The sequence below is a fragment of the Lissotriton vulgaris genome, chromosome 5, assembly GCF_964263255.1.
Source record: "Lissotriton vulgaris chromosome 5, aLisVul1.2, whole genome shotgun sequence".
Classification (NCBI taxonomy): Eukaryota; Metazoa; Chordata; class Amphibia; order Caudata; family Salamandridae; genus Lissotriton; species Lissotriton vulgaris.
Window position 1 is genome coordinate 193,929,126 of NC_141693.1, and position 22,041 is coordinate 193,951,166.

Consider the following 22,041-nt stretch of genomic DNA (forward strand, 5'->3'; position numbering starts at 1 on the left):
TGCCCTTCAGGATAAGTGGACAGGACCATTTGAGGTTGTGGAGCGCAAGAGCCCCGTGACATACTTGGTGGACATGAAGACGCCCAGGAATCCCTTGCGGGTCCTACATGTCAACCGCCTCAAGCCCCACTTGCGAAGGTCCGAAGTGGGCATGTTGTTGGCAACCGATGACGGAATGGAGGAGGAGTCGGAGCCTCTTCCTGACCTCTTGGTGGCCTGTGAGAAGGATGGGTCAGTGGATGGAGTTAACCTCTCACCCTCCCTGACCGCCGAACAACAGGAGGACTGCCGCCAGTTGCTGGGACAGTTTCCAGACCTGTTCTCCCTGGTTCCGAGTGTCACAGATTGGTGCATCCATGATGTGGACACTGGAGACAGCTTACCGGTGAAGCATAAGGCTTACCGGGCAACTGACAGGGTACGGGCCTGCATCAAGGAGGAGGTCTCCAAGATGCTTGCCCTCGGGGTGGTTGAGTCTTCCAGCAGTCCTTGGTCCAGCCCCGTGGTCTTGGTTCCGAAGGCTGCTGCGCCGGGAGCCACACCCGAACTACGGTTCTGTGTGGACTACAGAGGACTCAATTCAGTCACGAAGACTGACGCGCACCCCATCCCCAGAGCTGACGAGCTCATTGATCGGCTAGGGGCTGCCCGGTTTCTCAGCACGTTTGATTTGACGTCTGGGTACTGGCAGATCGCCTTGACCGATGGGGCAAAGGAGAGGTCGGCATTCTCTACACCAGATGGGCATTTCCAGTTCCGGGTTATGCCATTTGGAATGAAGAATGCCCCTGCCACCTTCCAGAGATTGGTCAACCAGGTGTTGGTGGGACTGGACGAGTTCAGTGCCGCCTACCTGGATGACATCGCGATGTTCAGCGGCACCTGGCCCGAACACCTGCGACACCTCTGGGAAGTGTTGATGGCCCTGCGCAGAGCAGGCCTCACAATCAAGGCAAGCAAGTGCCAGATTGGGCAGGGTTCAGTGGTGTACTTGGGACACCAAGTTGGGAGTGGCAAGGTAGCCCCCTTGCAGCCCAAAATCGAAACCATCCTGGCTTGGGAACCCCCCAAGACCCAGACTGCAGTGAGAGCCTTCCTGGGGCTCACTGGGTATTACAGGAGGTTTGTCAAGGGCTATGGCACGATCGTGACCCCCTTGACAGAGCTGACTTCGAAAAAGCAGCCCAGGAATGTGATTTGGACTGACACCTGTCAGAAGGCTTTCGACACCCTGAAGACTGCCATGTGCACGGCGCCCGTGCTCCTGGCCCCAGATTTCTCCAAGGAGTTCATTGTGCAAACAGACGCTTCAGAGCATGGTGTAGGGGCTGTTCTTTCACAGATGACTGAGGAGGGCTTTGACCAACCCGTAGCCTTCATAAGTCGGAGGTTACTTCCACGGGAAAGTAGGTGGAGTGCAATAGAGCGAGAAGCATTTGCTGTGGTCTGGGCGCTGAAGAAGCTAAGACCCTACTTGTTTGGGTCTCACTTCCGAGTTCAGACGGACCACAGGCCCCTCAGATGGTTAATGCAAATAAGGGGTGAGAACCCGAAACTGTTGAGGTGGTCCATTTCTCTACAGAGTATGGACTTTACGGTGGAACACCGCCCTGGCACCGATCACGCCAACGCTGACGGTCTGTCCAGATTTTTCCGCCTTAGTGATGTGGAATTCCCTGGGGAAGGGTAGTTCCCCCCACATTTCAGCTGGAGGGGACACATGTTAGACCTGGCACCTTGGCGTGAGTCTCCCTTCCACTTTTTGCTGGTGTGCCTCCGATGTTTTGCTGGTTTTCCGATACTCAGGGCACTGCGCCACGGCTGATCCGTGCCGCAGTGCAAGTGCTCCCTACTGTAAATTGTACATACGATTGGTATCCATGATTGGTGCATTGGATTTACTGTTAGTCCCTAGTAAAGCGCACGAGAGAGTGCCGGGGCTTGTAGATGCCAATACTGCTGGTGGGCCTGCAGCGCTGGTTGCGCCACCCACCGAAGCAGCCGTAAAGATGTGTCCGGGAACTGCGACGCAGAACCCGCGTGCGGTCTCGTACTGTCACGCTAGCTGGGCAAGTGTCCCCACTTGCCAGCACCGACCCTTCCCTTGACTACATATTAGTCACCCCTATGGTAGGCCTGCGGGCAGGGTGCGTTGTAGGTGCAAGGTAGGACAAGCCCTGATGTGCGTGGCATGTCCTAGTAGTGACTTACAACGAAGACCGTATTTCACTACTGAAGGCTACCTGCTCCATTAGGCCAGACTGAGCTGCGAGGGTTATTACACCCTATAATCCCCGCAGGCTCAAGGAGCATGGTAGTGAGTCATGTTTAGTATGCCTGAACTCAGGATAATGAGATATTTCTTGTAGTCAAGTTTATTTCAGTATCCTGGGTTTGCAAATGCTACTTTTAGAAAGTTAGCATTTGCTTGCTTAACCATTTCAGCCGCCTCTGCTGGTATGTGTATCTGACTGTCTGGGATGTGTGAGTCACAGGGCTGGAGGGATGACAGGTGGTGAATGCGCAGATTACACCTTAGTGGGAGGTAGGAGTGCCTCTTGACTCGAGCTGTCACTGTGCTCGGCCACCACAATGCTGGCTCCACCCTCCTGGGGAGCAGCGGATGACTCTGCCGGCACCTGGCCCAGGAAGGGCGAAGCCCCCATCAACAAGGTACTCTGGCCACCCCTGTCCGGACAATGCTGGCTCCCCCTCCTGTGGGGCGTCTGATGCGCCTGCCCCTCACACTGAAAGCAGAAGCCGGAGTACACCCGCGGGGGTACTCCAGAACTGAGAGTGGCTATGCAAAGGCCCCCCTGGCCTGCGAGAACAAAAGAATTGGCCTATAAAAGAAGGAGCCCTGCTCCTTGAAAATTAGATCCGGTTTGGGCCACAGAAAGACTCTGCCCTACGAGAAGGACCGTGAGAGACAAGGAAGGGTGCTGACTCTTGCCTGTGTCTGGTGCCTTGCTGCTGAAGGAGAGGAAGACAAAAAGACTACGAAAAGACTTTTGTGCTACTTGTGCCAAACTCTGCTAAAGAGATCTCCAAGGGCTTGCGACTGAACTTGCCCCCTGACCAGCGTCCCAGGACCAGTGGACGCTACCCCCTTGGAAGAAAGCGACTGTGGGTGCTGACCATCTCCGCAGCAACTGACGGAGGAATCTCCTCTAAGGCATCAACATCCTCCCGACCACCGTGACCGGGGCCCAAAGCAACAGCGGAAGCAAAGTGAGGACCAGCCGCCGCTGGCCCGAACACCGTGACCGCAACTGCACCGGGAGCCCGAGAGCAAAGCAAAGGAGGACCCGTCCGGTCCGAGCTCTCGAGGTGACTGCACAGCGAGCAGTCACTCACCTGCAAAGACGGACAGTTGCCCTACGAGAATCCGCAAGGTCGGTAGCTTGCCCGACAGCCCAGCTGTGAGCCCACAGCTGCACCGGCACTTGGCTGGGTACGTCCTGAACTTGGGGACCGTACTGCCACTTGCCGCCACCGCACAGCCGCCGCCTCCAGGGTTGGAGCGGACGACGAGGAGAGGACCCTGCCGCCACAGAACACCGCTGCCCCGGATGACCAGTGACCTGCTCGGCCGAAGAGCCGCAACGATCAGCGACCCCGGGAAGGCAACGCGACGTGGGACAGATCCCCTTGGAAGCCGCCGGCTCCACAAGAACATTGAGTAACACCGGCCTACGGGCCTCAAGAGAACTACAATAAGAACTGTGGTAACCCGAATTAAGTAACTTGCAACCGTCTTCATAAAGTTATTGACTGTATTCTCAAGCCTGCTTAAAATCTATATAAAGATATATATTTTCACAGAATACAGTCTGGTCTCGTTGTGTGGTGGGTTGGTTGTAAAGGTGTACTGTTGCAAGTGTTTAACCCTATGTGCCCCAAAGATTAGCCTACGACTGCTTAAGCCACACTACCTAGAGGGTAAGCAGAGGTTGTCTGGAAGGTAACCCTCAGCCCTGACGAGGAAGAGAGAGTCCTTGCTTGTCGCTAGTGTTGCACTGCGCCAACTAGAGCCTCCCCCTTCCTACAGCACCCCACTCCTCAGAGTTCTACTCCATCTTCCTGACTCACCCTAAATACATTTCCATCTTGCCATACATTGGATGGAGATGGAGAATAGTACAATAATGTAGCCTGTAACAGTCCCGGTATGAAGAAACAATGGGATTCTATCAATGTGAAGTGAGCGAATTATTTTTATGTGTATTTTCAACTTTTCAGTGGAGGGAAGTGGGACCGGCTCTCTTCGCGGGTGGCAGAATGAGAGCACTATGTGCTTTTAAAATACCCCTCACACACTAAGAATCCCTTAGTGTCATGCTTCATCATAGGGGTCTTCCCGTCCCTCTACGGGGCGGGACGTGCTACGGCCTACGAGGTACGCGGGAGCACTGATATTAATGACGATAGGCTATGTATGGTGTAGGACAGTGATAAGTGATAAGAGTATAGGGACCTAAATACGTGGATGTAAAAAGATTAAAATTCCCCTGGCTAGTGGAAAAAATTGATTTAATGGCTTCCCTAGCTGGGAATAGTAAAAAGGGGTTAGAGAGGTAGAACAGAATACGTTAACTACCTAGTCAGTTACCTCGTAGGTCGTAGCACGCCCCACCCCGTAGAGGGACGGGAAGACCCCTATGATGAAGCATGACACTAAAGGATTCTTAGTGTGTGAGGGGTCTTTTAAAAGCACATGGTGCTCTCATTCTGCCATCCGCGAAGAGAGCCGGTTCTACTTCCCTTCACTGAAAAGTTGAAAATACACATAAAAATAATTTGCTCACTTCACATTGATAGAATCCCATTGTTTCTTCATATCGTTTTGGAGGGTGATTCTATCACCACTACCTCTACACTTCCTCTATTGTTTTTTGGGCCTCTAACAGTCCCTCCATAACAAGTGAAATGTACGTGACTGTAGCCATCTTCTGTTTTGTTTCGAATCTGAAACTCATCACTGTCTTAAGGCTACCACCTCTGTCTGCAGGCATACACAACTCTTCACTGTCAGAACTTGAGCAGGGCTCCAAAATTAAAGAAAACTTTCATCACTTTCAGAAGGCTCTGCTGCATCTGTGATCTGATAGCCACAGAGAAGAGCAAGACAGGTATATGAAATGAATGATGCCATACATTGCATTGGATGCTTGCTGACTCTGAGCAAATGTGCATGAAGTAGAACTATACTAGTAGTTTTATATATTATAACAAAGTACTTGTGTCTCAAGTGATGGTCAATGTTTCCATGTTGTTTAATAATATGTATCCAATTGTACTCCTTCTACTGCAGGTGCAACCTGGACTTAATCGTAGTCACTAACTACAGACTGAGTTGCGGTTGGTGGTCTGTTTGGACCACATATACACGTGCTACACCGGATGATGATGACCACCATACCATCTTTGCACGCTGTCAGTCAGTTTGATCTGAGATGATTGATGGAATACGTTCAGGAAGTGGAATACAAGGTAAACACAACCAATCAACAAGAACCACAGCAGACCTAGGCTACATGTGTGTGCAGTGGTGGAATAGAATAGTGGTATGATTGACTGACAATTGCGCATTGATTTAATCACTTGATTCAGAAAATGCTAGGTGGCTGTATATACCTTTTGTCTGGAACTGTGAAAAATGTAGGTGAATGGAGTTTGGGCCACAGACTCATGGCCCGGTGTTGTGGTGTGTTCCTCCTGTAACTGTTCTGTGCTGGCTCCTATCTTGTTGTTCTTTTCGATGACTGCTGTGCAACTAGAAGAGTAGAGTTACACAATGTATCCAAGCCACCGCAGTCTGAAAGTCTTCTCGCTCACGAGTCTTGTCTTTTTTACACTACACCGTAATTGATTTTTATGTTTTCATTCAGTGAACTTATTTTGTAATACCCCATTTCTTTTTCCATCAACACTTACAGGCCGGCCTTTTACCCAGTGCTATTATACTTGGAGCTACAACTCCCATTTACCTTACCAATCCTCCTCATCATCCAGCCAGAGGCGCCCAAGAATGATATTCAGTCACAGTGTCCATGGAAGGGAGGACAAAGATGAATAACGAGATACATTTACACATTTGGACATGGATAATACATTAACTTTAGTATCATTTTCGCAATTATTTTTATTCCTTTTTCCTCTTCATTTATTTTACACTTGTGTTTGGTAATTTATTGTTCACTTAAACTATTTCTTAATTTTCTTTGCTAGCTTTCAGCCCGCTACAGCAGGTATTACGTTTTCTCAGAGGGCATACAGCCTAGGCAAAAGTCATATTCATACCATATTCATATATAAGAAATACTCCCTTTGAATTGTGTAGTAGTAGTTAAGTACCACTCATTATATATTATTAACCATCAAGTTATAACTTATCTTTATCATGCACGCATTTCCTATTTCTTACTTAACTTTAGATTTATTGGGTACTAGTGGATCATCAATCATTGTCTTCATTTTTTGCTTTTGTTGTCTCCATGCGTACTGTTTTTCTTTGTCAAACCTTTCCCCAAACCCCCGTTCCCATCCATTCATCAAACCCTAACCCTCTTCCCCCGGGCTGTGTGGTTTTATATTGAGGTGTGATGTTACTACATTAAATCTACACCAACAATTGATCACACGCTTGCTGGGGCAGATGTGGTGAAAGCAACACTAATGAAATCAAATGTCAACGAGGCAGGGCGAGGATCTTCTTCTGCTTGCCCACCCAAGCTCACTGTATGTACTAGTGTACAAGGCAATTAATTTCCCAAAGGGACCCAACGAATAAATCTAAATAATTGGTGGCATTGTTTGAATTTAATTTTACAGCATTTAAGCTTACGAATTAGGATTGTGTTTTAGTGACTCCTTCAACACAACTACAGTTATCTTCTTGTACTTGGCAGTCCCCGACACCATTGATTTAGTTGAGTTTAGCAGTTGCAATATTGTTTTTATTTTTTTGTCAGTCTTATGTCCTGTACTTTTCCACTCCTCCCACATTCTCTCTCAGGCAAATGACTGTCTCTTTGTTTTTTTTGCCAATGCTAGTGCCAGTATCTAGTCTACTACTACCATCACACAACCACAGCATATTCTCCGTTGTCTTGGGAAACCATGCAGCCCTTGCTGTGCCGAACTTAATCATCATCAATCACAGGTAAGAAGAGAAGTTTGATGGGAGGTATAATGGAGGATAGACTTGTAGTACTAATGGGACAAATATAACTCAGTGAGGGGTACCGCATCTATCTGTGTGCATGTTACACATGTGGTCAATTAATACATTATTTAAATCAAACACTAGCCGCTGCCCTGCATCTAGAGTAAACCTTGTGAAATTCAACAGTAACCCCACCACAAAACAACATCATATGTGTACGTTGAAAATAAATAACATTTATTCATGTATATAAAAAAATATCCTCCTAGTCCTATCCCACCCCTATCCCCACCCTAAGCCCAACCAATGTCCAAGTCCAAAGAATGTCCCACAGAAATAACCCCAACACCCAATTCCCACCCACCAACAAAAGTATTAAAAAAGGGGCAAATGAACAGGGTCCATTACAATCGGCGGGCTTTGAGGTGTGTGTCCACTATTATTTTGACGCGCTCCTCTAATTGGTCCTCCAGCTTAGCCAGTCGGAGGAGAAGTTGTTGCCGAAATGCACGGCACCTACATTTGCATCCATGATGTGGGGGGGCGGCAGATGTTGTGAAATGCCGGCGGTGAGCGGCTGCCTGACCACGGCGCCGTACTCCTGCAGGTGGGGCCTGGCTGGGGCCTGGCTGGTGCCTGGGGCATTGGAAGAGGCAGCACCTGCTGCCGCCGCCTCTTCCTCCTCCTCCTCAGCCTTAGCCACCCCCCAGCGGTACTCATCCACAATGGCCTGCAGTTTCCTTTGCCGGGCCCTGGCTGCCAACTCCTTCCGTGATAGTTTTTGGGAAGGAGTATGAGTATCTATAAAAAAGAAACAGAATTGTAACAAACTCTTCAAAAATAATTCAACACTTAGTAACATAGTAGCACTAGCAAGCGCAATACATACAATTGGTGGCAACTTTTAGTATCTGTCTAATCTAACCTCCTGCTTCCCCTGCCTGTAACATTTGTTGAAGTTTTTTTTCCGGCTTTATACCTGCCCTATACTATGGGTGGACTTCAGTATCAATCAATCAATCAGGAGTTTGTTATAGCGCGACTACTCACCCGTGAGGGTCTCAAGGCGCTAGGGGTGGGGGGGAGGGGGGTGCAGGTTCCATTCCATCAAGGAGGGGGTCTGTCGAAGAGCCAGGTTTTGAGGTTTCTTGCGAAGATGGGGAGCGATGTTGTCTGTCTGAGGTAGATGCTTTGGCCGCGAGGAAGGAGAAGGAACGGCCTCCCGATCTGGTCTTTCTGGTGTGAGGTACCACGGCGTAGGAAAGCTGGGCTGATCGTAGGGTCCTTTGGGGTGCCTGGAATTTGAGTCGGCTGTTCAGGTATGCTGGTCCGGTGCCGTGGAGGGCCTTGTGTGCGTGGGTGAGCATCTTAAAGGTGATCCTCGCCTCGACGGGGAGCCAGTGGAGTGTGCGCAGGTGCTGGGAGATGTGGCAGTGTTTTGGCAGGTTGAGGACCAGTCTTGCTGCGGCGTTCTGGATGTTCTGTAGCTTGCGGATGAGGTTTTTGTTTATTCCGGCGTAGAGTGCGTTGCCGTAGTCGAGTCTGCTGGTGACCAGGGCGTGAGTGACTGTCTTTCGGTGTTCGAGGGGGATCACCAGTCTTTTTTGTATCTCCTTTTATATTTTCAAAGTAAGACTCTGCTTCCAGTGACAGTCTCCACCTATGATGAATACAATACATCTAGGGGGCATCCATCCATTAAAAGTAAATGTCTATCATTCTTTATTATCGCCTCGGCTGGTTTCACTTTCACCAACAACCACCCATGCGTCCACTCCTTCCTTGCCTTGGGTTTGATTGACACAAACTGCGCTCATGATTCTTGCTATCCACTATATCCATGCACCCATATTGTTTTGCCCAACCAGGCATGCATCTTCTTTCACCTTCCAGTTCTACCCATTCTTCAACAACCCATGCATCGGATTCATATCAGCCATGTGTATGAACCTTCCAAAGTATTCTTCTATGGTAGTCTTATTACATCTCTTTGGTCCTTCCACCTTCCACCCTAGTTCACTTCTTTCCCTTTTGGTTCAACACATCCCTCAAGGTCATCTGATCTGACTTTTGGTCTTCTCCATAACTTTCACAGCTGAGTTGGAGTCTAATAAAAGAGGCCTTGTTTACTCAACTCATGCTGGTAATGCTGCAAAGGGTATCTTCTTCAACCATTGTATATTGTCCAGTGCAACTTCAAATTCATTCAATAAGTCTCATAGCACAGTGAGGGAAATGTTCCCCTTGCACCTAGTAATGCAAATAAGTAATGAATATAACTTACCACCGCCCACCGCTGATGTTTTCTCCACCACTGGTGCTCCTGCAGGTGCCGCAGCCACTGTCCCCTCCTGGATGGCATTAGCATAGCCGCTGGCCCCGTCAGCACTGGTGGTTGGTAGTGACTGTGCACCTATTGTTACACCTCGTTGTAACTAGTCCAAATTGCGTACTACTGTACAGCACTCATTAGACAGAGTTTAGTTTTAATTTATTAGATGGTCCCTAGGGTCATCTCATCTCTACTCCTACTCTAGTCTTTGGAAAGTTAGCCTGAGCCATGTAACCATTTTAGATCCGAGTCTACTGTTTTGACCATATTACCTCGCAGCTTGTTGCACAGTAAGAAAGACACCTTTGAGGCCACATGAGTGTTGCATACAACTAAAGAGGTTGACAAACAAGTATTAGTCCCTTTTCCTATCCATAATGTTACACTTTTTGGCATGACTGCTAAAAACTTGCATAGTTGTATTCACTGTCTAACATGCAACATTTTTCTCATAGGCAGATAAGAAGATTGTCTTCTACGAACCAGAGATTTGCAGAGCTTTCGAAAGATGCATGTCTAACCAGTATACGTTCACCGGTGAGGGGTCTCCCACAATTCCCACAGTTCTCTATCGTGCACTAGTTGTACAAAATGTATAGTATTTAATCTTCTTTATTTCGCATGGTGGAGCTGGATCTTTTTCATGGAACAACTTACAAGTTACAACAATACAAAGCTTGTTATTAAAAAAATAAAGTTTTTGAACTTGCACATAGACTCTGTGGTATATTTTGAGTGTCTGGGGTGTTGTGGACTTAACACCTTGGCTGCTAAGGGGTTTTCCCCTCCTGTGCTGGAAATTTCAGTATTCCATGGATCATGACAAGGTCAACTCGTCATAAGCACAGCGCAGGTAACACCCATGGTGAGTTGACCTTGTCATGAGCATGGAAGAGGTTAAACAAGTGAGTGAGCGAAAGGGTGTTATGTTCTGGGTTGTGTAATAAATTCATTGGGTATATCTAACTATCTTCATGTGGGGGGTCGGGAGTGGGACAAATGACTATGACTGAGACACTTAGGTAGGTAGACGGTCAGTGAATTGTGGGTTCTTCTGAGTTCTTTGAATGGGGTGTAAATAAGGTCCAACCTCCCTATTACCAACATCCTATTTTCTTGTGCATAGTTCTGTATGTGGCTGTGCAGAGAGTAACCACAACAGTAGTAGTAGTGTACTAAGCTAACAAAAATTAGTAGGCAAACATCCGGTTGCGCATTTTGTTGGTGGGAACTGACAAAGACTAGAGTTTACAGAGGACAACGCAAAATACAGGAGTGGACCCAGTGGCTACAGCTATTCTATCACAGCTTTATTCAAAAGAATACCTTAACTAAAGAGTGGCCAACAGGGCAAGCTTAGCTACAGACAGTCCAATAGTAGCAGCACAGAGAGTCATAGGGCAGAGGCAGTTTGAAGGAACTGAAAGTCAGGGATGGCATTAGATACCCAAAATTTGGAAAACAAATTAAAGACCAAAGAAGGTTTTGCTAACATTGAATTAGGAAGGAGGCTTAATAGGTTGGAAAAAATAAGGTGTGTTAAAAAGTTAGGGAAATATAATTGTTAATAATATAAGCACTGTAGGACTTATTGGGGCCAGCAGCAGGATCCTCGGTAGAGGAACGCTCCTCTGGTGGTTGTCCCGCCGACTCTGACCCAGTCTTCTTGCCCCTGGGTGGTGCTGATCATGTAAGAAATAATAATAAAACAGAAACATTGAGTGCTGTGAAACAGATACATCATTCAAAAATCCCCTCAAACATTTTAGGAAACAACAATTGCAATAAAATTGACTTCGAAGTCTAAATGACTACTGGCTTGCAGGCTTCACAGACCGTCTACTTATAGAACACTAATCAAATGATCCATAAACATTCTGATTGCAGAATATGCTAACAAAGCCAGTATCACCTGACCTACACCACCTATTCCAGAATCCAGACGGGCCAATTGTTCAGTAAGTCGGCATTTCCATTTTATTTTTGCCTGCAAACATGCATAGATAAGATAGGGGACACATGCATAAATTTGTGCATACACGAAATTGTTGGTTGCTTGCGTCATATGCACTGCTACTGACTGATGTGACAATGCTATTGCTGCTAAGCCTACCACTCAGTAAACAAACTTCAAACCGGTTCTATGAAGGGGTGGGATAAATAAGAACTAACTAAGCATTCAGTGACAGAGGAGGCGTCATGCAGACCATTAAAAAAATATGAACTAATACTATCCATCCACCACTATTTCACTAAAGGACAATGTAAGGACTAGACTCTAGCAATAGCATTAACTTACTTCAGTTCTCTAAAGTAAACTCTAACATCAATAATCACCAGCTCAAGCTAGCGCAAAGTTACAAACCAGTAAGAGAAGTGGCAAGCAGCACCTGTGTCATACAATAACAGAAGATTTTCAGACGGAATTGATCTGCAATGTAACTAAGCGCACCAGTAATCGTGTTACTTATTCGTCCAAGAATTATACACAATACTTATACTACTATATATATATTAATATTACTAGCTACTCACCAAGCCCCACGACCTCGACACCTAGCAGGTCCAACAGGTCCTGCTCTCTGTCCAGAATGTCTGCCCACCGGTGGGCCAGCTGCTGGTGGGTGCGCCGGATCCACGAGCGGTGGAAGACTGCCCTGCGCACCTTCGCCCACCGGCAGGGACGCTCCTCTGGAAGGTAACCGGAGCCTGGCCTGCCGCCTGCCGCCTGCTGCCAAGATCAGGGGGAGGTGGCGCTGGATGAAAAAAACCAGGGCGGCCACCTCCGCCTCCCCGAAAAGTTTCCGGGCATGCACCCCTGCAGGTCGCATTCTGCCGCAAGGCAGCCGGCTCTTGGGTGCAGACGCCTTGCCCTTCGAGCCGGTTCTGCTGCTGCCCTTTGCCATGGTTCTGGGGTAGAGGTGGAGGTGGAAAAGAAAAGTTAGAACAAAAGGAAAAAAAGTTAGGGGGAAGAAGTAGGAGCTTAAATAAAGAAGTAAAATAAAACAGTAGAAAAGTATAATAAAAGGTGGAAAAGTAGAAATAAATGCAAAATATAAACATAGGGACAGAGAGAGATAGATGATAAGTAAAAAAAGTCAGAAAAACTGTGAAAATAAGTAAAGATTCCAAAGACGAAAGGTCGATAGAAAACTAGGCCCAGAACCATAGCATAGAGTGTGAAAAACAAGATGGAAGCACCCATCGCGACAACGTGGGTAGGTTTGCGTGCTACTTCATGCGAACACGCACTTTGTCAGCGTGAACAAGTAGTTGTGTTCCCGAACATGACTTGCACAACGCGAACATGTTATGCCCGACCGGGAAGAGGAAATAGGAAACGCGAGCTAGCGGGACAATTGAAAAAACAAGATGGCCTCGCCCATAGCCCACCACATCGGTAAGGTCGCACACTACAATCCCCCGAGCACACAGACAGCCCCCCGAACATGCACAACATGCTCCCGAGCAAGAAAAATGGCTCGCGAACGGGTCCAGCAAGCTACTACGCACGCTCGCGAATCTACGCGAGGCTCGCGTAGTGCGAGAACGTCTTCACGTAACTTCGCGTAGCGCGACTACGCATACTACACCCAGGGTTAGATGAAACCCCTTTAGACTAGGACACTTCCAGATTCAAGACCCACAGGAGCACCGGAGTACTCGTTTCACCTCACCCAGGGAAGCCGGGTGCATAGGTGCCTTTTGGTGTCGGGTTTCGTCCTCGTTTTCAATGGTGATCTGCAAAGAAGTGCTGCAGGCGACCAGAGAAAAAGTGTCCGGTGGATCCAAGGGTGGATTGAAGATCTGAAGAACCTGAAAGCAGAAGGGACAGAGTCTGGGTCACTAGCCAGTGACCAGGTAGGAACCAGGAAGGAACCAGGCGATGTCGCGATGATCTCAGGTGAAGAGGTGAAGCTTGTCTCTGCAGCCACGAGGACCAGGAGGTGTCGACAACAACCAGGAGCTGGATTCGAGCTGTCCCACGAAGGATCTAGTTGACTGGGGTGTCGGTATCCGGATTAGACCAAACAAGCCTTGGCAAAGGCAATCCATGCAGGAGATGAAGATTGGCTTCGGAGCAGACCAGCAAGGTCTGGAGCGCTTCTCCTTTGTAGGAAAGCTGGAGCAAGCCTGGAGCAATCAGGAAAGCTGTTTAAGTTCAAAAGAAAGTCTTCAGGGGGCTCACTAGCCAATGGACTAGGAACCGGGAAGACGTGTCAAGCTGAAATGCAAGAGCAGACCCCATGCGGCACTTGTGGAGTGTGGAGGTGAAAGGTCTGTGGGAGAAGGAATAGGATTAGGAATGGGGCGGAAAAGAGGACTGCTAGCACAAGGAGTGCACAGAGCACAATCAGGCGCTAACCTCAATGAAGCGATAGGCGGATGGATCATCTGCGGTGGCTTGGCCGGTCAGACCTGTAAAGGGTCGAAAGGAAATTCCGGCAAGTTTGCTGGAAAGGACGGGAAAATGTGTGGAGGGGAAAGATTAAGGATCTTAACTATGCGGTGGTGATCAACTCTGGAGCTCGATGGCCGCATGTGGATGGCTAAAAAGCATGGAGGGCGTGATGTAAATGTGTGACACGTGATGTTGTGGTGTGCCATATTGGGTGAGGGGAAATTGTATGCAGGGATCGGGTGAGAAAGGTGCACTCAATCAATGAGGGTATGAAAATAAATTAAGGGAGAGTGTGACGAAAAGGGGGTTAGTAACCAGTTAAGAGGCCAAGAAATGTAAGAGAAGTCATAGTAGAGGGGACGGAGGAAACAGATAACATTGCGAATCACTCCACCGGCATATAAAGATATAGAGAGTTGAAACTGCTTAACTGGTGCAAGTATTTGCAGCAATTAAAGGAAAAAGAATTGGGGATGACATGATATAGATATACAGGTGGGAAAAATAAAAATGTCATGTTCTGAAGTAATTTAGGTATTTAAAACAAGAAGGTTTATTACAAGTTAGCAGTCAAGTTAGGTCCATGAATCTCAGCACCATGCTATAAAAATGCAGAATAACAACTAGGAAACACAACTTCCTAAAGAAGTTTAGGCGTACCAGTATCTAACAAACAAGAAGTTCAATCAAGGCAATACAAAGGATTACCAAGAGTATCTGGAGCTCAGAGAGAAGTCTTTGGTACTCTCCTTTATCCATGAGTAACATCTAAAATCGTCTAAGTTAAAGTTCAAGCTTAGAGGATGGTTTTGAAACCTAAAAGATCTAAAAAACAGGGAAATTCAATAAACCAAAAATAGAAGGCAGGAAAATGTGCAGGAAGAAGTCAGCACTGCAGAAGCTAGGTCAAGAGTTTTCTTGGGTCAGGGGGAATAAGTGTTAGTTTGAGCCCTACATAGCAAAGAATTAAAGCAAAGCTTAATGATCTAAACCTCTCAAAGGCCTAAAGGGTCCGGAATGGTTCTGAAAGAGTTCTGAGAGAGATCTCATTTCAAACAGCGTGAATACTAAATCATGACACAAGAGTCTCTTAATCAACACCCCACTGTATGCATCATCAAGAAAAGTAATGTAAGCAGAAAATGAAAAACAGTATTCATGCAGCATGGAAATTAGGCCTCCTTAAGGCAACTTAAGGTATTAATTCAATGGTGCACATTTAACATGCATGTGCACATTTAAACAGAAGTAAATTTAAATTGGCAGTACTTTAGATTCATCTTATATGTGTAATACAGTAAAAGCTTAAATGAATATGTGCAAGTATGTCTAAGAACTAAGTTTGTATGCAACATATTAAACAGTGCGCACATTACATAAATTATAATGTGTTCCTAATAAAAATGAAATTTCATAACGTGAGGATGGTTTCTACTCAAACACCTTAACAGTAAATGTAATTTAATATTTTAAGGCACACATTATGTAAATTTACTTTGTCTCCATAGTGAATACATGTCTACTAAGTAAAGACGTTTTATCCATCAAGACTTCAAAGAATATCTCATTTAACATGGTTAAGTCACACATTACGAGTAAAGTCCCTAATCCTACAGTGAGTGCACTTGAATAATGACAAGTGCAACACTTTCTATAAGTCGTTAAACCACACAAAAACATGTTCTAAATCCATGTTTTGTCCTGCAATTTGTTAGACTTGGCCCTTTTGGCAGGTTCAACCCTAAACTTTTTGCCTTTAGCTCTGACATGATGGTAGTGATTTTTGGCCTCTGGGCACTTTAGCACTGTGGCCCAGTGTAAAGTGCGTGCGTCTCTGAGTGCATGTGGTGAGATTGGCCTGCCCTCCCATAGGAATGCATGGGGGATATGTGTGTCCATGGTAATTCCTGATATGAGAGGAGTGCAGGGGCGAGTTTAGTATGTGCGAACTCTTGAGAATAAATGCTGTGCAATGGTGTGCGTAGATTTATTGTGACTAGTGGAGAAGTGTCACTGTTAGAAGTTGGCATGTCTGTGTGCAGTGTGTCTGCCTGCCTGATGTGAATTGCATGTCAGGCTTGAGATTGACAGGGGCAGGCTGGTGTGGTTGGCTCCATGAGCCAAGATGGGTCTGCCCGGTGGTGGATAGGGAGAGCTGCATGTAGATGGGGGGAGAAGATGCACCTGGGACCTGAATAGGGCTGTGCCTTCCCTCCACAATGCTGGTTCCACCTCCTGTGGTGTGTCTGATGTCCCTGGCCTGTCCTGTGAAAGGAAGAGGGAAGCTGAGCAAAACAAAGTGCTCAACAGCTCCCCTGAACCAGTTTTATCTGGTTCCCCCATGCCCTACTTTGAGACAAAGGAAAATGCTGTATAAAAGAAGGGGCTGGGACCCCATGATGTTGTTCACTCTTGGTGTGCTGTTCCTGCGGGGCGTGCTGCTGGTGGGGCCCAGGAGGGACCGCCAGGGGGGCTGCCTCCCTGCTGGAGGGCCCTATGTGCTGGCCCCTGGGCCCTGCCTTGCCCCTGGATGGCTGAAGGACTTTTGGGTCCATTTATTCTCCTTGCCCAAGAACTTTGGCTTCATCTAGCGCCTGGAAGTTCTATTCTTTAATTGCCCAGCTGAGGAGGAGCGTGGGCTGCTCAGCGCGATGCTGTTGGAGAAAATCCCCTCCGGAGGGATTGCACCGTGAGGCTGCCGAGGGGTTTGCCTACCCCGCTTAGTGATTTTACTTGCAGGTGCCCACCCTGCATTATGGCCGCTTATGGCCGCGTATTTCTATTTTTATTGCGTGGGTGCCCACCCCGCTTTCCATTTTTAATAGAGGGATCCTACCCCTCATAAAGCTCAGAGTGAGGTGGCTGCCGCATCGGCCCAGCCATGGCCGCCCGGAAGTCAGGCAAGGCTGCCTGTGACCTGGGCAGGGCCGGCTGTGGGGAGCCCCGCAAGAGGAGTCAGCCCGGAGCCTTGTGGGCTCCAGATCCAAAGTCCCAGTCCCGAGATGAGGGACCGGGTAAAGCATCGCGCGTGAAGCAGGCGGGGCTCCCGTGAGCAGAGAGAGCACCGCAGCCGGTCTCCTGCAGAGAGGGCGTGAGGCACATTGCCGGTGCCTGCCCTGCCGCATCCACAATGAGAAGCCTTCCCCCCAGCCAAGACTTGGTAAGTTGAGACGGCTGGGGGGGAGGGAGGCCCACGTCTGCACACAGTGCCAATTTAGTGAGCGGGCCTGCAGTTGCGGACCGCTCCGACGGCGGGGCATTCTTTGTTTTTAGAGCCCGTGTGGCTCTAGCGATGGATCACAGTTTTTTATTGCTGAGTCCAGCGGGACTCCAACGCACTCCCTGATGGTGCTGACCAGTGCCCATTCCATGAGCGGCCCCGCCTGATACAGGGCCGCTCCAACGTGGGCATGATCATTCTCAGAGCCCGTGAGTGGCTCCAACAGGGGCAATATGGTGCTAAGAGCCCCAGCGAGGCCCAGAGGGCACAGTTGTGCCAGGGCCCATGTGTTCTCTCCCCAGCTGCACCACACCAGTGCGGGCAGCTGCAACGTTTTGCACAGTTTCCTAAACAGTGTCCCTGAGGAGGACAGAAGTGGCACAGTGGTGTCAGGCCTCATTTGTAAACTTTCTCAGCTGCCCAGCAAGTAGTGGGCAGCTGCACTGTTGAGGCACACAGTTCTGTGGGGGCATTTCTTGTGAGGTTTAGAGTGAAATGCACTCCTTTGCTCCACACTTTCCCAGCTGCCCAGCAAGTAGTGGACAGCAGCTATGTTTAGGTTGGTGCAGTGAGGCATCCTTGACTTTCGCTGCATAGGCAGCAGCCCTGACGTTTGGGACATAGGGCATTTGAGCCCATGTTTAGGATGGCCAGTTGGGCAGGGAGGCGGTTGGGATTGTAGGGCGCCAGGCCCTAATGCAATTGTGGTGCTAGGAAATGTAATGTGTGTAGTATGTTTTATGCACCATGTTTGATACCTTTAAATGTGGTTTATGATTATGAGGTTGTTTTTGCATATCATGGTTTATGCTAGTGAGATTATGTTTCACAGTGTGATTTACGCCCCTAAGGTGAGTTATACTTAGGAGGTTAGGGTCTAAGGTGTTTAGACTTGTGAGATGATTGCATAATAAATGTGTTTATGCTGGAGGTTGGCGCAGAATGTTATTCGCGCCTGATGTGATATTGTGCATAATGTAGTTTATGTTACAGGCTGATGCTAAGTACGGGAAACAACCATCACAACGCAACTTTTACAACGCACTACCATTACAACGCAACTTTTACTTTTTTAAATTTTTTATTTATTGTTCAGTTCATAGCGTATACAACATATAAGAATCATAGATAGGTTGTTCGAAATTCAATAACCCCAAAGCAATACCAAATACAATATTTAAGCATAACTTGAAATGGTAGTGAAGTCAAAACCAAGGACATTAATCAGGACACACACTTTCCATATGCTATATCATAGGCTGCCAAATCTGAATCCCTAATTGCTTTTTCTTAGGTGGCTTAATACGATAGAGATTGAATTCTATATGAAATAAATTATAAAACTTTGTTCGCCACATTTCATACGAAGGTGTCTCAGGTTTCAGCCACATGGAAGCAATACATAAACGAGCTACTGACATAGCCATAAAAAGAAAAAATCTATATGGATAGTATTGCTGTCGAGTACTTCCATCTTTACATAGCCCAAGTAGCAACATCTCTCTAGATATCATGACCTTGACATTCATTATATGAAACAAAAATTGTTCAATAGATAAAAAAGGGCGCTAGCACACTGTAATCATAAAATATATGTACTATGTCAGCAGCCGAGTTTGGCACCTAAAACATTGCCCATCATGAGTATCGCCCCACTTCATCATTTGTGCCGGTGTTAGTACATATTAAACAGTTTTATAATGTTGCGCCCGCAAATTAGCAGTCAAGATAACTTTATCAGCCATTTCAATGAATTCTTTAACAAATAAACCAGGAATTCCAAATCTAGTACTCCATTTCGCATCCTGAGCAACAATATTGTCTTGTTGGGTAGCGAGCATAATATCATACAGTGTCCCGATTTTAGCGTGCTTTATCATGGCCTCAAGTAAATCATTGCATCCAATGGAAATTGGACTGTGGTGCTTGAAGATAAAATCCGGTAGCTACAAATACTTCAAGAAGTCCTTCTGTGGAATTGCATATTTACTGCTTAACTCTATAAATGAGGCCATAACACTACCGTTAAAAACATCCCCTAGACTACAGATCCCTTTATTGCACCATGTTTTCATCTTAGTATCCCAGAATATTGAAGGGAGTAGTTCTATAGAATCACACGGGCTATAGAAATTAATTCTATTAAGGGAGATAATCTTACGTACTCATCTCCACCCTTTAAATGCAGCAGATATAATTTTTAATCTGATTTTTTATAATAGCTTTGCTCCAAAAATCTAAGTAGCACATGTCAAGATTGGTCCCCTAATAGCATCAAGTAGACAAGCTAAATAATAAAAAGCAAAATTTGGCACCCCCATCCCCCTCTAAGGAGTGGTAACATCATATATTTTGAGGCCCTCCGAGCCTTCTTCCAGCCCCAAATAAACCGATCGGTAATAGATTGGAGCTGCATTCATTGTATGCGGGACAACTCCAGAGGTACTGTCCGAAAATAATAAAGCACCCTAGGTAATATGCACATCTTTAGGACAGTCCGTCGCCCAACCAGCGATAAATGTAAACACTCAACCTTTTCTAACTGCCTTTTAACAGATACTATTATATCCACCCAGTTAATTACTACTATCTCTTGAAGCGACATCCTGATCTTGATCCCCATATATTGAGCCTCCGGTGTCACTCGCGGCTCGTCAGGGCATGACTCAGCAGTGCAAACAACCTGTGTTTAAGAGATATTTAGTTTATACCCTGAAGGCTTCCCAAACTCTTGAGTCACATGTTCAATTTCATATAATGCTTCTTTTTACCGCTATGTCATGAGCATAGGCTAAAACTCGTACTTAATGGTTCGCCACAGCCATTGATTGTATACCCGGCGTAGTTTCGAGAATTCGCAACAGTGGTTCAATATAAATCGCAAATAGTAGCGGTGAACATGGGCATCCTTGCCTTGTTACTCAAAAACAATGGGAGAGGTAGGGAAGTGTAGGAACACTCTCTTGATCCCCAGTTATATATCAGTAAACAAAAAAAGAGAGGTTCATGTCTCTCAAAAGCCACTTGGATGGAGCCACCAGATTCAAGAAACTCGCACCCTATTTGGGTTTGAAGGAAAGCCCTCACACACTGACCTAGTCAGTGTCATGCTTCATCATCGGGCCCCACCGAAGAGACCTAGTGCCTCTTCGGTGTGCTGCGACGCCAGAAGACTGCGGAGCTGGTATTGTGTAACGGGAGTGTTGTGAGGGTAAATAAACTTAAACTTAAAAGTGTCTAAAGGGTATCTAAAAAAATTTTTATTAGTGATCCCTAGGACACAGATACAAAGGTACTATGTGTCTGAATTGTAAAAGCCAAGGTAATGGTTGGTTTAATTCAGATATAGTATTAAATTAGTATGTCAACATGTTTCAGCCTTAGTGTTGGTTTGATTTTACCTAGGCATTCGTCAGGACAGTGATAAACCCCGGCGGTATGGGCTCTCTAATCACCCACCCTAACCTGGGGACGTGAAAGTGAAAAAATAAAGGTGTTTAAAGTGCATAAAAATCGGAAGAGCAAATGCTCATTCCCAAAAATCACTCCTAATTTGGAGTGTCTTGGCACCTGTAAAACAAAAAGTACGGACAGACATATAGGACAAACAAACAATTATTTGTAGGGCTCTGCCAAAGTACTTATACGGTTCATGGTGTTCCAAATCAGTGGCAGCAAACGTGTTCCCAGAATAACTGCTAGCGTTAAGCACCTTCCACATACCCTATAGGGAAGATATAACTAGTTCTGGGAAGTGTAGTGAAAAAGTAGTGATTTAAAATAAGCCATCAGTGGCTTCAAGGGGTTAAAATCACATTGTACGAGTGTTTCAGAGGATCAATAGACAAAGAGTCAGTGACCCCCGCACGCAAGTGTAATATAAAAACAAGTCTCACTTTAAAGCTTGGCGCTATCTGCACCATGGGTCTCAGGAGGGGGGATGGAGTGTCCCTGGCACATCCTAAAGGTAAGAGAAAATAGGCTAGAAACATACGGAATCGCGATTTACTTAGCTCGATAGTATGGAGTAAAACTGATATTGTTTTCTTGGATGTACTGATCACAATATCTGGCACAGGTTTAACGACAAAAACTCATCATAAGCCGACAGCAAGAAATAATCTACTAGAATTCAGTAGTTTTCATCCACGCCCCCTAAAAGAAAACCTTCCCTATGGGCAATACCTGAGGTTAAGGCGGAACTGTAGTACACTCACTGATTTTAAGGAACAGGCCGAAAGCTTAACTGAAAAACTGAAAGACCGAGGATATCCCTCTGCTATCCTTAACAAAGGCTTTAAGAGAGCCAGGAATCAGCCGAGAGAAGTCCTACTAGAGGAAAAAGTCAACAACCAAGAACCAATGCCACTTACTTGTGTGACAACATTCAATGGGCTCTCAAATTACATGAAAAAAACCATAAATAAACATTGGAGCATTGTAAAATCAGCAAAAAAAGACTGGGAAAAACCTTTGTTCTCTTTCAAAAAAGGCCGAAGCTTAAGAGATGCCTTAGTACACACCCGCCCTAAAAACAAGACTGACCCTCAAACATCTTCAATCACATCAGCATGGGGTCTTCCTCCCATCACAGGACATTATCCCTGCTCAGACTGTAGTATATGCCATCTCACAGAAGCCACAAAATCATTAACTTTGGAACCAGGTAAAATCTGGACACAAGTTGCCCATACAAATTGCAACTCAAATAATGTGATATATTTGATAACCTGTCCCTGTTCCTTACGCTACATCGGCATGACTACAAGAAAGGTGAAACAGCGCATTGGTGAGCACCGGAGTAATATCCGATGCAAAAAACTAACAACCAAACTTAGCCGTCATTTTTTTGAACACAACCATACTCCTAATGATATGATATGGACAATAATTGAGAAAATTACTGGTACCACAAACAT